Source organism: Zosterops lateralis (assembly GCF_965231275.1).
Source record: "Zosterops lateralis genome assembly, chromosome: 13".
Taxonomy (NCBI): Eukaryota; Metazoa; Chordata; class Aves; order Passeriformes; family Zosteropidae; genus Zosterops; species Zosterops lateralis.
Genome location: NC_139773.1, coordinates 15,636,178 through 15,649,687, shown reverse-complemented (window position 1 = coordinate 15,649,687; position 13,510 = coordinate 15,636,178). Strand labels below are relative to the sequence as shown.

The following is a 13,510-nucleotide window of genomic DNA, read 5'->3' as shown; positions in this document are numbered from 1 at the left end:
ATATCCATGCCATTTCATTTTATTCCACCTTTCAGTCTTATGGATCTTTTTCTTCTGTCTTTTTTTTTTTTTTTTTTCCTCTTCTCACTTTCTTTTTACATTTTACTTAAATGTGGGGAGTTTTAAGTAGCTATAACTTTCTGGAAAAACCAATAGGACTGAGAATGAGCAGCATGCATCATACACTTTAATTAAATTTAATTAAAGAATGTTCAAAACAACACGTAAAATTGTATAATCAGTGTCTATATAATTCTTTCTCCTTCATGCTTTAAGTTCTCTGCTCATAGGCAGAACCAGGTGATAAAAAGTTAAGAGTCAACTGTAAAAACCAGATCTCAGAGAAAACAAGAAAAAAGAGACAACAAACCCACCAAAAAAAAAAAAAAAAAAAAAAAAAAAAAAAAAAAAAAAGAGAAAAAAACCCCAAATAACCCTATCACATTCCTGCTGTCTGCCTGGCAGTATTAATCTTTTCCCTTAAGATACAGCATGTTGTGAGCTTACAGCAGGGCATTTCCCCACTGCCAGGCTCAATTTGGGGTGCACAAATGTGCACACACACACACATGTGCACACACACACGTGCACACACACGTGTATCCCCTGGCAGAGGAGAGGCAGCCAGAGAAAGTGTGTGTGTGTCACACCCTCTAAATTCAGGTGGCCTCAAGCAGTGCCATATAATCCCAGCCTCAATTAAACTTTCCAAGGTCAGTGGTGTTCTACCAGGTCAGACATAAATAAGTCAGGTGAGAGTCCTAGGGCACTGAAAAGCCATATTTATTCTTTATCCACAGTTCATAGCTATCAAATGAAGCCTAACAGAGAGAGAGAGTGAAAGAGAGAGAGAGTCTGGCTCTCAGACCTGCTTCTGTTGTAAGTAATTTTTTTAAAGAAAAAACAGTTCTGGCTCACCCCTACCTCAGAATTACCTAAAACTTCACTGTGACTGTAGAAGTTTTGGAAAGACAAAGGAAGAGATTTTAATTCAGCAACAATTATGATTAATTTATTCAAGTGAAAGTAGCTCAGTTGTGCTGAAGATCTTTTTTTTTTTTTAAGAGGTAATTATTCTTTTAAAATTTGAGAACAGATGCCACCATAAACCCTTCTTGAATTGAGATATACAGATTTCATGTACTGATTCAGCCAGTAATTAAAATGGGCCAATATTGAACAGTCTATTGGGTTTGTAAACAGAATATTTAATTTTCTCTTGTTTTGGGAGAGCAGAGGAAAGGATAGGGAGAATATTTCTTAGTTCAAAAGTGTTAAAGACTGTGGACTCTGACTTCTCTGGGTGTCAGGCCCATTGAGAAGAGTTATCACATTCCAAGAAAGTAATTAAGGACAGTTGAGGTCCACTGATTTCTGTACTGTCTGAAGAACTAAGTGAATTTTCTGGGCCTTTATGACTAATAACCAAATTAATATATATGTTTTAATAAACCAACATACCACAAGTAGTCTGCCCTGCTGCACTGCTTAGTATTTTAGAGGTAGAGTTTTGACTTGAGGCATTTGACCTTTTTCATATTGTTCAAGGGACAGAAAAAAAAAATTAAAAAATAATTTTTAAAAAAATTGAAAGCTATTTTAGGGAGAATTACTAAAACAAAAAGAAAACCATTCTCCAAATTCTCACTTGTCTATCTCCAAAAAAAGAAAAAAAAAAAGTGCAAGTACTGTTGTATTTTAACTCATAAGCAGAAAGTGCAAGTGCTTTTTTTAAGAGGGTACAGAGGTCTGGAGCTGGTTTTGTTCTGTTGACCTAACTTGATTTACACCAGTTTACACAGTTGAGAAACTGATACATTAATGCTGCTGGAAAAGTCATCTCACACATTTGGTTTGTTTTTCCTTATTTAATCTTTTTTCATTATTAAGATATGGTGACCTATTAAGCACGATAAGGTATATATATCTTTTTTTAGTGGCTTTCACTCTTCTGTTGAGAAATAATTTTGAGAGTACAATTAAGTAATAACGAAAATAAATTTCCAGATATCTTTGTGAATACCAGTGCTAGCTTTTATTTAGTATATATAAAGAGATCACATCATTAATTATTGCAAATATTCAGACAGTGGATACTTATACACATGGTTTTGAATCACCGAATATATACAAGAGTAACTTTTAATCTGTGAAATATTCAAACACATCTATAATCACACATTTATCTTCTTACAATAACTTGCACACTTGCAATCAGGGAATGGAAAAAATAGTAGGTGATTAGCATGTCCAGACACATAATGATGAGTGTTGATTGGTTAAAGTGAGCACTTCCCAAACAAAGAAAAGTATTTGTCAAAACTGTTATACAATTTGGGATATATTTGCTATATTCATTGTCAGGCAGCTGTATTAGTGGTTCTGATTCCGAGAATTTGAAGATAAAGTTAAAAAAGCACAGGCATTAGGGAGAGTTTATGGTGGACAAAGTGCCACGGAAATGTGTTTATAGAAATATCATTTTTATTTTATAGGCATTAATATTAGAAATCATTTCAGTGCTCGGTGCCCATTAGCACATGTTGAATTCTCTGCTTCTGTGCCTCTGGTTTTAGCATCTGTAAGTATAAAGGGAAATCTTGACAAATGTTTCTGAAGGTTTTATGTTCTCTTTATCCCACCACTGGATCGCAATCTGTGTTGTGCCCGCTGCAATAACAGGAGAATTGGGATCAGATAACCCGTTCCACAGATTAGATGTGAAGAAAGGGTGTTACAACAACATACCCACTTCCTCTTAGGTTTTAACTGTACTCTGTGTTTCAGTGACAGGACAAGAGAAGGGGAGGAAAGGAAAATGTATCTTTTTGCTACATCTACTTCTATCAGTTTCCCCAGCCAGCCCTCAAATACGTGTCTTAGTAGTGAATACGTTACACGATTCACTCTTGGAAGGAATTAAAGCAAACCTCAAGCAATCAATGCCCTAAGAAATTTCACTAAGAGCTGGACTAAAAGGTGATTAAATGAAGCTGAATCCAAGAACACATTTTCCCTGCAAGGAAAGGATAAAATGTCCCTTTAAGGCTAAGTTGATGTAAATGTATATAGAATTTTTAAATATAACTCCCACCTCACCGAAGCACTCAATCTTAAATACTGGCACGTAGGAAGGCCATGGAAACTCCTTCAGCTTGGGGGTCTTTTTTAAAACTTAAAATTCTGAAAAGATTTAACAGACTTTTGGATAATTTACAGTCACCTCCACCATGCTAGACATGCTATTTAAGGGTTATGAGCCAAGTGCTTTTTCTAAGTCCAAGTTAGATTAGTTACAACATCCAGAGTTATTAATTGGAAAGAAAAGAGGAGGATATTAAAGAGGGCATTATAAAGCTCAACATCTTGTATTGCACATGTGTGTTCTGTTCTCCATTTATTCAGAATAAGTACTTGAAGTCAGTGGCTGAAAAGAAAGTAAATGATCATAAAGTTTTCTTGTGAGGAGCTTCTCAGCCTGAGGAAGCAGCACTGTAGCAGGGAAATTGAACAACTCTTGAGCTTTCATGGATGTGGATAAAGTCCCTTCTGAGAGGAAAGGATAAAGTGAGAAACCATGTGTAGTCTGATTGTCACACGAAAACTGACAGGAACAGATTTTTGGTCCTCAGAAAAGGGATCTTAGACTTTTATGCCTGAATTCATTGTGCTCCTAACCATGTTTCATGTCTTGTTTTCCCCATTTAGCAAAGTTGGATAATGATTTACTTTTGGTACAGCCTGGAGTGGGAAAGAAATTGTTAATGAATTGCCTTTTTCCACAATCCAGAATGCTTCAGTGTCTGAAAAATCCCAGAGGTTCCCCCAGAAGATCATGTAGGGATTGTTCTACTGGCCAAAACCTTTTCTCTAGGTCACTGTTTCCTTGGGATGCATCTACTCTCATGGTGAGGATGCAGGAATTGATCTTTGCACCAGCCAGGCTTCCCAGCACAACTTTTTGGCTACTTTGAAGATACTGCACTGGAATCAGATGTGTATGGAAAAGAGGACACTGTCTGTAATCTGTTTCAAAATGTCCTCACACACAGTGCACAGGGACAAAAAGTAAATTAAAAAAAAAAATATTATTTTTGTTTTTCTATAGATTTTTACACATCTCATGCTATATGATTGCTCCAAGCCAATGATTGATAAAGTTATATAAATGTTTTGTAGGTCTATAAAGATTCAGGACTTTCACTAGCAATGTTCTTGATGTTGCTGCACTGTCTGGAGCTAATGTTCTGATTAATGCTTGTTTTGCTTCCTAATTTAAGAAATAGCTTATGGCTAAAAATCCTTAGATGGTCTCTGACTTATTGCATCTTCTTTCCTATTTTTCCCCCCTCTTTTCTTTCCAGCTTCTTATTCCTATATATATGTATAATATAAATATATGTGTTTGGAAATTTGTCAGCTTTAGAGATATCCCTGATGCAATACTATTATGAGATGTCTCTCAAGACCGGTATTTGTACAGAAAAATGAGTTTTTGTTAGGCCACGTTTGTGAATCTATCATCTGGTGGGGGTACTCCAGCCAATGTGTGTTGTTTGTCAAAACAACAACAAGCAAATGTGGCCACATCATTTACAGACTTGTGGGGGACAAGGAGGGAGACTGGTTCTGCTGTTAAAACAGCATGAGAAGTCAGGGTGATCTGTCACAGCCACAGCACAGAAGTGTCACCTGCAGCTCCAGTTTCCCAGGCAGTGGGGGAAGTGTTTGGGAGGGCATAGGGTGTGATGGGGGTACGCCTTGGAACGATCTGCAGGGAATAACCTCTTGAAACATCACCTAACTCAAGTCTGAGCCCCAGAACCAGCAACAGAAGGCTGGCTTAGGTTCTCTTCTTGGCTTTTCAGAGAGGTGGTTGGGATAGAGGAGAGGCGTGTGAACTGTTAGCCAGAAATACAAAATATAGTTTTGTTGTGTACAGCCTCTCCTTGGGCAGCAGTGCCAATGGAAACTGCTGTGGTTGTACAGGGCAGTCAGTGTTTGATTTTCCTTTCATTTACCTCATACACTGAAATCCAAGTGACGTCCACGCTGACTCCTTTAGTTTTAACTCAGAAGGCAATGCAGTAAAAAGTGGTCATTCCCAAAAATTTTTGCTCACAAAGGACCTTGTTAAGGGTAAACCAAAATATATTTCCTCTGCTACAGGGACTACACACAGATACAATACATTTTATATTTTTGAGATCTATTTAACAGAACTGGACTGTTAGCCAGTTAATCCTCTGGTCCCTTAGTCTGAACTTGCTGGAGGAGTGGTGTGCAGAAGAAAGCGCCCACTTTGTTTTTATCTGCCAAGTTGTAAACCACCTACTTGTGTCCTTTTGTGTCTTTTGTGAAGCTCGTTAATAGCTGTTACTGCTAATTGCTGTGCTTAGCTCGCTGTGTTCATCTCTGGGCAGGAACCAGGGAGATCAAAGAGCAGGATACTCCATAAAGTCTTGCAGTGTTCATCCTGCAGCTCTAATTCACCTGCACATGGCCGAGGTACCGCACAGGGCTGGCACAAAACATCCAAAAACAGATGGAGAGAGAAAAATTGGGTGTATTTCACACAAACGTTTGAACTCCTTCAGCTGTAGGTTCAAAATGTAGATTCAAGATGAAGCGTTTGGCGCTGCTTTGAAGCAGGACAGTGCCTTTGGAGGCTGTCCCAAAACCTCTGCTATCTAAATCAGACTATGAGGGATGATAAGTTTTTCCTTTTCTTAAAACAAAGTTTCATAGAAACATATGACTCGACAAAACCTTAGAAGTCATGATGCTTCAGTCCTTCAGCAGATTAAAACCCACAACATTTTGTGGTGCAGTGCTCCAATCCCTCAAGATTGTAACAAATCTTTATCAGATCTTTATTAGAAGTGATTTAAAAATCCTAAAAATATATATTGTTCCCTCAAATTAGAGTTGAAGGATCAAGAGCTTTCTCAGCATCCAACACGTCTGAAACTACAAATGCCTTGGAGGTGAAAACATTCACCCATTCCTATGAAGAGCTTCCAATCTGATGTAACATTGGAAAAACTCCCTTCTTTCACCTTCCCCTGACTTAGAAGTGGGGCCCTGGCATTATTATGGAAATTTCAAAGAGTTGTAGATATTCCCAGACACAGAAAGGCCTCCCTGAGGCCTTTCTTCAGACTTAATGTTGGATTCTAACATGAGACGTGCCAATTTTATTGAGCTGTGTTGTCCATGTACACTCCTTGAGGGAGAAACAATTGTCCCATTGATGACTTGGGTAGATTTTAACAAATCTATCTCCTGCAGAATAGAGAAAAAAATATATATACTTAAATGATTTTAGATTGAGAATATCAGCCATGCTACCAGCTTTGACACAACTTTGGACTTCAACAGACCTCAAGGGTTACAACTGTTTTGTTAAATTTTGTGAGAAAGTCTTCATTTAATGATTTTGTGAAAAATACATTAAGAATCCAAAATTGTCTCCTCATGGTGGTCTCTCTTGCTTAATAGCATTCACCAGATCTCTGGCATGTTATTATGGATTTCCTGCTCATGTTAGCTGTAGATTTTTGTCTCTGCTCTGATGGATTGTTGATATAAAATTACCAGCTGATGTTTATCCACAGACATAGGAATAACAGTATTATTAACTATTCCTATATATATTTTGTGTCATTATGACTGTAAGGGCTTGTCTGAATAATAAAGATTCCCTTGAGTGGGACTCACTAGGGTAAATGACTGTTTAATAAAGACAGATAATGTAGATGAATCATTTTGACTACTTAGAGGAGCAATTGTGCTAAAACTCCCAACTTACACAAAGTCCTTCTGAGCACATTAGGGGTCAAATCCTGCCCCTTGAGATCATTGTAACACTGCTGCTGTGTAGAAAAGGATTGAGGTCTCACTTTAGGAGCAGGGACAAAATTTTTGCAAGGGGAACTTGATTTCTTTATGTGGGCGAAACGCTCAAATGCTGCCATTATTTAAATGCTAAGGCTGTAAGTAGTATAAAAACATGCCTACATAAATGTCTATATTCTGTCTTCCTATGCTGAAATATGTGTTTAAAATAGATTTCTCCTAAATTATATGGCTTAGTTTTCTCTCTTCTCCATGATGTGATACTTCATGGTGCACTGAAAGAATAAGAATATGAGTTTATTAAGTTTACTCAGAAAACTATTCAGTCATCTGTATGAGCTCTTGGAGCTATGTCAACATTTTCTTGAAAGATATCTGAGATTATTTGATGTTTACTTTTTTAAGTACAGTATTTGTGAGTAAAAGTGCACAAGAACATTTTATTACATTTTAAATGTAATTCCTGATCCCAGGGTGCTGTCTATATAAATCTGAACAAACCTACGAAATCACTATCTATATTAGATCAGCAAATCCTCTCAGTCCCAGAACTGGTCAATGTGTTAAGAATAAGAGGCAAAAGTGAAATTCCTTGGTAATAAAACTTCTGAGCCTTGACAACTGTGAAGTAATGCTATTTCTTGCAGCATTGCCTAGACCTTTCAAAGTGCACTACTCTTTATTATATGCCTTTCCTCTGCCCCTAAACCTTCACTTCTAAAGTGCACATCTCACAGGTAACTAGTATATAATGTACTTTTCAATCAACCTCCTAATTCACTCAATGTAGCATGAGTTGTAGATAAACCAGGAAGATGTGAAATACAGAATAAAAGGTTTAGGTTGTATGATGGCACTCACCTGTTTTAAATCTTCTGCTATCTGTGAAAAAAATATGGAGAGAGTTCTCCTTCAGGATAATTCAGTGTGGCCCATCTCTTCTCCCAGGCAGCAATGACAACAGCTCCCAGCATTTCTGCAAGGTCCTGCCCTGATCTTCTGGGAGATTTAAATTCCAGCTTCTTCTCTCCCAGGCTCTTGCCAGGCCTTTATGTAGGTAACAAACTTATGTCTCCCTTGAATCTACCAGCTCTGTGAGGAAAATTTTGCCCTTCAAGTCCCAGGACCAGCACTGGCATTGCTCTGTCCTCACTCTGGCACGTTTCTGTGTTTCTACCAAAAGTGGAAGTGAGCAGCACTAGAAGGGCTGAGATGGTTTTGCTTTTGTGCATCCTCTTTGGTTTCATTGAGTAAAAATTTCCCAAAGGTAAAACACAGGGTGAAGCAGATTTCATCTGTAGAGTGGAACGAGGAGATTCATAAGGTGCAGGTCTCCTAATTACCAGATTTTCCATAAGTTATGTAAACTTATATGTAAATCCCCTGAAGTGAAGAACCTAAACACAACATTAAAATTTGTGTTGTGGTTTGAAAACAGATCCAAGGTTTTGCAGGGTAATTGGCTGCTGCTCTCATTGTTTATGCTTGCACACACAGGCTGTGGTAGGCTTGTCTCTGCTGGCAATGTGGATAGGTTTAATTTTACTCTGATCAAGGCAAAATACCTTACTGAGAGGCTCAGGTTCAACATGATGCTAATAAACTCTGTGGCTCTTGGACAAGAGATGCTTTCCATCTGGCAAGTCTAGAGCCTGGGCTTGAGCAGGACTTCAGTTGTGTGCAGAAATCCCTATGGATGTGCCCATAAGTTTTTGAGGGGCCTAATGCATGAGATAAATATATGACAAAACACATAGTCCCATCTAAAAAACACATGCTCCAGAATAAACAATCACAGAGTTCATGGACTTACTTAAAGGTAAGAGGCAGCTAGTGATCCAGTGATTATGTACTTTGATTTTTTTTTTTCCTGGCCTTGAATCAGGCTAATCTTTACTGCACAAGGTAGAGCATGGCAAATATGGAAACATCTGTGTTATGCAAATTCCTCTGAAATGGTTGAATGACAGGTAACTGACTGTATTTTGGAGCTGTTCCAGGTAGAGTGAATCAACAGTTTCCAGCAAGTCAATCCAGAAAAAATCTGCAGGGTTCCTTTTGATGCATACAGAGCTGTGAGCTTCTGTGTTGACTGCTTTCACCTGAAACCAGAAATAGTTTGAAAAATAAAAAAAGTATTTAGACCTTAGACGTACTCAGATATCTATAGGACAGACTGAATTCAGCCTGAGATTTCTGCTCCAAATTTGCTGGAAGCTTGCCTGTGATAAGTTTTCCTCCCTCCTCTTGTGTTACTCCCTTGGACATCCCTGGGGAGACATATGAGTGTGTCCTGGAGCATTTTGATCCTCTCCATGGAGAGGGGAAGGGAGGGAGCTCCCCACGTGAACCCAGGCCTCTCACTGTGTGAGTGGGGATGTGAGTGAGAAGATTCCAGCCCTTAGACACCAGAAAATTCCCAATCTGCTCTCTGAGAATGAGATGAGGATGAAGATTTGTGAGAATCCTTGGCAATGGGTGCTGCAGGACCCTACACCACCAGTCCAACCCTTAAAACACGAGCTTTGCATTTCTATGGACAACAGATGAGGAGGTCTGAGGAAGAAGTCCTGCTAAACAGTTTTCCTATTTCAAGAAGTTGTAGAGTTTTCCTTCTGGATGGACTTGCTGCTAGCTGGCACCAGAACTCATGGGATTAAATTTTCGTACCCATAACATTGAAAGAAATAGGAAATATGACTTTGGAGAAATAAAAATGCAGTTATAGAAAGAGTAGCATGATGATCTTTTTATATGTAGGCTTGGCCCAATCAAGAGTCCTTATCATTTAATTTGCATTGGTCACTGGATATGTGATCCTTTTCTGCTAAATAGTTTACATTTCTTAGATCTGATTAATTGCAAACATGCTAAAATGCTCTCTGCTACTGCTGCTGCCTCTGATTCATTGGCGACCTGTGGAAAGAGGCAACACATGCTTATTGTTAAAAAAAAAAAAAAAAAGAACAGAAGGATCATCTATTGCTCAGATGAAAGACAGAGACAAAATAACCAATCTGTAATGCAGATTTATTAATAGTCATTCACTGGTTTTCACTGAAATACTCTTCACGTAACCTTGACTTTATTAAGTAGTCCTTAAGGTGCATTTTGAAGACAGATAATGAGTTTGGGGAATAGTCTTATCTACATCAAGCTAATCTTTAACAGCTTGGAAGGGAACTCACAGAAACTTTTCCAGTCTAAGTGACACAGCCATGTTCAAATCAAGCCTTTTAAAATGTCATTTTAATAGAAGAGTTTACAGGCATTTTTAATCGCTACGCTTCATAGAGGAATATTATTTAAATGAAGAAGATAGGAAAAGTTATTGAGTTTTTAATAGTATTAATGGGACTGGAGGCAAATGAGTGGTGTTGGGGCAGCAGGAATGCTGCTGTGGTGGAGTGGCACTTAGTGTCTTGATTAACAAAGACAAGGTAGCTCTTGCTTGAAAAAATAACTTCTTTCACAGCAGCTGTTGCTTTAAAAGGCAGGGCCAGGACGAAGGCAGGGGTTTGGAGTGATATTTGGGTGCTAAACCTGCACATGTAACCTTGTCCAGCTTCCACCAGCAGAAGCTCTCAAGAGCCTCCTGACCCTTTGCTGGCACAGAGTTGTGTGTGCGAGTGACAGAGGGATGAAAAAGAGAAACCAAAAGGAAAATGAGCAGAGAGTGACTATTTTAAAAAGAATTCAGATTTACAGCATCTGTACTTTCCCTTCAGTTTCCAGCACGCCCTGGGAAATGATTTCACTTTTCCTGCATTGTGTGGAAAGGCCCAGAGGTGGCTGTCCCCCAAAGGCACACACCAGCCTTTTCCTCCAGCTCATGTGTGGAGTTGCTCACACCTCGGGCTGAATTTTAATCCACTCATACAGGCAGATGAGTTACACGAACCCTCTTCTGCTGATTCCAGTTGGCTTAGCTCATTTTGTTTAGCTTGCTTTGTTGTTTGGGCATTAAATGTCCCAGCTCTCCCAAGTGCACACACATTTGGTTTCTGACTAACGCGCGGCCTCCGTCAGAGAGACAACGTTTGCCATTTAGAAATCCTGCATGACTTGGAGTCAGGTTGTGACTCAGACACCACAAACTGTACACAGAATAGACCACAAATTCCTCCAGTAAGGCTGAACAAGGCTTTCCGAGAAGCCACTTCCTCCTCTGGTTATATCCTAACCCTGACTGACAGGTAGCAAATAACCATCGGGGTTTTGAGTGGCACTTTTTTCCTCCTACTTTTTTTTTTTTTTTTTTTTTTTTTTTTTTTTTTTTTTTTTTTTTGTTAAATTTTTTTTGTCTGCTGAATTTGTGGCTGTTTAAAACTCTGCCTTTTTGTGTGTGCGCACAGAACAGCATTCTTGGCTGGATGTGGCTGTGGAAATCTTGGTTGGTTACGTTTTTCTGGAAATATAGGCATCCTCTGACTGAGCTCTGAGGCTGGGAATTCTGAAAAGCCACTGAATGTAAAGGCAAAACTCGGGCTGACCCATCTGGGTCCCCAAGCTGCAGCTGCAGCTCTCTTGTGCTTTGTCCACAAACCCATAAATCGGCTAGGCTTGCTCTAAAGGTTCCTGAACTTTGGCAAAACCTTTTGATGAACCTGCTGGGGGCTGGAGAGGGAGGGGGAGGCAAGGGATGGGACCAGGGCTGCCAGTGTGAGGAGGTTTGTATGGAAACATGAAGCCAGGTGAGATTCCCAAACTGTTTCCTCGGGCTGCAGAGGTGCGGGCGATTCTCATTTGAAAACAGAACTGGAGTTAACAAATCTGCTAACAAGCCTCACACACTTGCTGACCAGTAGTAAATCCCAGCTTACTTTATTACTGAACACAGCACTTTGGCCTAAGTCCTCAGTGTCATTTTGCAAGCGGACAGGGAGCGAGTCACATTCTTAAATTCTAGTGAGAAAACTGGTTGAGAGTTCAGATGGGCAGCAGGCCTTTGATTTAACTTCTCTTTTACTTTCTCTTTTTTTTTTTTTTTTTTTTTTTTTAAATCATTTAATGAAACAAGAGAATTCATCTGCCAACACGCTATTCTGTGCTCTTTTGTCAATAGAAAAGTTGTTTTGCTAATGGTTATCTGTCTGCAAGTCCTTGACCTGCTTGTAAACACATTTCTGCAGGAAAACCCCAGGCCATGGCCTCGAGCATTTACGTCAACAAGAAGAGATAAAGTGACCAAAACTTAACCTGATCTGGCCTGGAGTGCCCTCTACTGCCCCTTGACCAAATACTTCCCTAATCTGTGTCCTTCTGAAAGGAACAGATTGTTGTGTAAGAAGTATTACCTGGAAAGAAATCAATTTTGGGAGCCTGGCTTCTTCCTCCTTTCCCCCAGCTCAGAGTCGAAGCCTGTTGAATTGCTGGAGGTTAAAGGAATAAAGTCTGGGTGGGTTTTTGGTGGCAGGGCAGGAGTTTTTCCCCAGGATCACCCCCTTTGTCCCCACCTCAGCCACCCGGCTGTGACTGTCATGCCACGTTAAACACGTCACCTCCCGAGCCAGGCGACAAACCCGGCAGAACTGAACCGGCCGATCAAGTTGCTTTTAAAAGCCATTTGCTGATCCCCAGGGACCTGTTCTGGATTCACACAGCACAACACAAGGCTGGGATGCAGCCAGCGTTTGGAGAGTCTCCAAAATGGGAGCGAGGCCCCAAATTTTGGGTGTGGTGCTGCAGGGCTGGCAGTGATGGAGCTCCAGTGATGGGATGGCACGACCGTCCCAGTTTGGCCATTGCATCCACTCCTGGAGGCCAAAGACAATCCTGGGGCAGAACTGACACCAAATTTCCCTGAGAAGCAAGGAATATATCTATATCTGTATCTCTAAGATATAATATATCTTTTTGGTAAGAATTGGGCTCGTCGAGGTGCTTCCCAGAGAAGAAATACGCACAATAAAAAACTTGTATTGAGAACATAAATGAGAAAATCATTATTATGCTGTTCAAACCAAAATAGCTTTATTTAAGGATGAAACTCCACACTTTTGGATGCTTCACAACAAACCAAAACCAAATGACCTACAAATAGATAATGAGATGCTATCACAGATTCACAACTTCCTTTATGCTCGTTCTCCAGTTGTTCAGGATGAACTGGGCTGCAAATCAGTCTTTACTTGTCCAGTCCTGATATCTGTAGTTGATCATTGTGTATGAAAATGCACATGAAAGACCAAAAACTCTCTCAGTGTGCAAATCTGAGGCAGAACGGGGAAAGCAAAGTTTAAGGAAAAGGATGAGATGAAATTACATCACTGCATTTTGGTGCTGAGGGACTCTTGGATGGTTGTAAAGGTTTTGGTTTTTCCAACAGATGGGACAGGTTTCCAAGGCTTACCAGGCATGGTGGATGAAGGTGTCCATCCCTAGACAGAGCTCAGGACATGACACTGAAATCTGTGCTCTAAAGCATCTCCCACTTCTCTTGAAGGCAGCTTTTTGCCTTTATCTGCCCCATTTGTTGAGGTGGGTTTCCTGCAGGTATCACATAGACTTCTACCAAGAGGAGAACATGAAGTCCTCTAGGTTTAATTCCAGTTGGATTATTTCCTTAGGATACAGCTGTTTTATACTCTTTTATGCATTTAACCTTTTTTAACCAATGCAAGGCAGTTGTAGTTCCAGCTTTGCATAGTGG

At 39.7% G+C, this 13,510-nt stretch overlaps 1 long non-coding RNA gene across 1 annotated transcript in view; it reads left to right on the top strand.

Annotated features, from left to right (window-relative positions):
• The first annotated feature begins 823 nt into the window (after positions 1-823).
• Positions 824-13,510, top strand: part of LOC310914807 — a 63,561-nt gene continuing 50,874 nt past the window's right edge. Inside the window, exon 1 of the long non-coding RNA XR_014591103.1 lies at positions 824-879. This is a non-coding gene — a long non-coding RNA (uncharacterized lncRNA). The remainder of the gene's footprint in view (positions 880-13,510) is intronic.